Below are 3,408 nucleotides of genomic sequence, written 5' to 3'. Positions count from 1 at the left end.
TCAATCCCCGGTTAGCTCATTATTCTCAAATCGGCTTGTGGAAAATGACTGACAGGTGAAGAGATAAGAGTCTTACTGACACGTCCCTCAAAGCACAATTCACACACACACACACACACACACACACACACGAGGAGTCACAAGGAGTTGAGAGTTGAGGTGGACGGCCGGTGGTGACAGCAGAGCCAGACGAGTTTTAATCAGGGTGGCCCGGCTCAGATCATTACTCACACCGGAGAGCCACAGTATCTTGTTAATTCTTCTTTCCACCACCAACATGTAGAAGTGCATAAAAACCCCTAAACAGTATAATAAGCTTTTTTTTATGTGACCTTTAACTGATTAAAAAATTGCTTTTTACTTGTTAACAGAGCTCATATGATGATTGTAATTTCATTTACACAAGACGCTGGTGTCAAACGTGTGCACATTAAGCTCAGGATATCTATCTACTGTAATTGTGACAACTTGCTGTGTTGTGTGCAGGTTCTGAATCAGTCTTGCATCGTTCAGCAGTTTGCACCACTTGTTTCTTCAAAGTAGGTTTCATCCCTGCAGTCTGTAGGAGTTTGTGCACAAGCTTCAGCTAAATCCACAGCCTAACCTCAACAATAATACACAGTTTAACTAATAAACGCATGTGCAAGCACGTTCTGTATGATGTACAATGAAGGCTGCACATTTCAACTTTCCGTCCCTCTTCTGTTCTCTACCTGCTAGTCTTCCCAAATCATTTTCACTTCACAGGAAGCAACAATCTCCAGGCAGCCACGCTGAAACTTCAAGTTGTACTGAAGGTTTAAATCATGCACTAACAAACTTTGTCTTTTTTTCCCCCAGTAAATTAGCCATTAACCTCCCCGAATGCAAATATCCCACCAAAACAATCCCCATCATCACTATTTTAAGGGGACACTGTTGCTGCATCCTTGGTTGAGAAGACTGTGATTGGTTTAGACAAACACAAACGAGTGTTTTTTCCTCCCTACAGCCGAATGATAACACAATGTTGGAATTGCCTTCCTCTTGCAATAAAAAGTTCCTCCTCCATTGACTCTTTTAAGGAAAAATCTCAAGGCGTACATGCTTTTGTTGGCTTTTGGTAGATCTTAATGCTCCTAATTTTTTAGTATTTTATGCATTTTATCTTCAACTTTGATCTTATAGCTCGTTATCCTGTTTTGCTTTGTTTAATTATTTCATACAGTTTTATTTTCTTTGTACAAGTTGATTGCTTGTTGCACTTATTTTTGTTGCTGACTGACTGTTGCCTCTTACAGCGCTTTTGTCAACGCTGGTTCTTTTCTTAATAGGTGCATTAGAAATAAACTTGATTGGATTTATTTTGATAATAAGGGGACTATGCTGTGCTGCAAGATTATATAGAAACAGATGCATTTCTGCAGTTAATGCGCAAAGATTGCACAAAGTCTTTGATTTGTTAGTTGGCTAGGTTTGTCTGTGGTTGCGTTGTTAAAATGCATCTGAATGGGAACAACAAGAGCATTGGTTCTGCAAAAGAAAATCTGCCATAAAACTCGCTGTTACTGGATGAAAGTCCAGTTCTATGAGTGTGTTTGAAGCTTCACCATTGGCTGTGTTTGGTGGACAGACAGCCAAAGGCCAGTGTCTGAATGATGCAAGAATTCCGATAACATTTGTGAAGAGAAATGTGGAGCAATTTTATCCAAACTATCCATCAGGTTTTTTATCATTACTGCAAAAATAAAAAAGTGCATCTTGGCGTCAACCAGGAGAGGCTCGCATGTTTACGCTGCTATTTTTGTGTGTTTGTATGTATTTTGCCTTGTTTACCTGCCTACCATGTTGCACTATTGCTAAATTTGAGGTGAAATGTCATTTAGATGCTTTTGAATTCTTACAGTACCTTTATTTTTGCTCACCTTTGTAGGAACTTCTTTGCTAACACACTTTCTGTCTACTCAAACCAACAGCATGTAAGCGTAGGGAACTATGATACCAATATTTTCAGGCTGAAGTCACTGATATCTAATCTAAATCTAATTTGTGCGAGCATTTTTCAATCCAGCGTAGAAATCTATACGCCAAACTAGATCCTGAAACAATGCCGAAGCCATGAAAGTGACATTTCACTGCACACGTTACAGCCTGTGCTCAAAGCCTTATCATATCAGGGGTAGACAATACTGCTCGTAACTGATTATCCTGTAAGATCGATATCGTTACATTGGTCTCACCCAATATCATTAGTGCCCTCATTTCACTCCTCCCACCGGATCAATGCTCCCATCTCTCTCCCCTCCGTCCTGCATATTTCAGCCAATATGTAAAACAGAGAGCTGAAGATGGAGAAAGGTGACGGAGAGAAGGATGGAGGAGGAAGAGAGAGAGAGAGAGCTGGAAAATAGAGTGAAGTAGGGGGTAGGAGGATGTGCTCAGAGTAAGGAGAGCGTATTGATCTGTGCTTCATGATGGACTGTCACTCTGACAGCCAAAGACAAATGGAGCATCAGATAGGCAGCTTTTGCAGCTGTGCTGACCGGCTGGAAAGAACCAAAACAACAAGAAAAAATAAAAAAATAAAAAAAATAGCCAAAAGGTTAAACCGTTTCTGGGGGAGGGGGATTCTGGCTAAGAGCAGTGCACCTCATTAAATACTCAGCGTAAGCCCTGTGGATTTCATTGATTGCTGGTGTCCAGAAATGCCTGAGCTTTATCCTCCCCTGGAAGAGGCGAAATGAGCAGGAGCCCTGAGCGGAGACGATTGTTTTTTGCATCTTGAGCCCGAGCGCAGATCTTAACGTGAGCCGGCCTAAAGTGGGTCACAGGGTGAGGCGGACATGAAAGGGCTGACACAAAGTGGAGTCATCCTCGCTGGGGGGCATCTCACTGCCTCCACATACATACAGGAAGAAGCAGAAGAAGAAGAAAAGAAAAAAAAAGCTCCAGAATAATCACCAACCTCCCCTCGGTTCTGTTTTGATTGCTGCCTCTGCCCACTTTGCTCCATGCAGCAACATCCATGAGATTTTCCATCTCATGCTTTGCACCTTGCCTGAGGATATTGTATTTGCAGCTTGTCCAGAATCCTCAGATCAACTCGCATCCCAACAAACACATGCATTTGTGCAGCTGAGGCTAACCTTAAACCTCCCTGCTACATCCCCTGTCTTAACCCCAATCCTAATTCCCACCAAAAATCAAGCCCTGGCCCATTAATCCTCTTAAAGAAGTAAGAAAATGTCCTCACTTTGGTCCTTATTTCTATCCTTAGGAGGACCTCAGAGTAATTGAAATGCAGCCTGGTCAGGCAGTGCGCCGACAGGCTTTAGGACCCAGGTTTCACTGCCATAATAAGGTAGCAGCAGCAGAGCAGAGGGGAGACAAAAAGGAGAAGACAGAGAGGGGTGAGGAGGAGAGAGAGAG

This window comes from Stegastes partitus, unplaced genomic scaffold, assembly GCF_000690725.1.
Source record: "Stegastes partitus isolate 25-593 unplaced genomic scaffold, Stegastes_partitus-1.0.2 Scaffold1196, whole genome shotgun sequence".
Lineage (NCBI taxonomy): Eukaryota > Metazoa > Chordata > Actinopteri > Pomacentridae > Stegastes > Stegastes partitus.
This window is presented reverse-complemented; position numbering follows the sequence as displayed.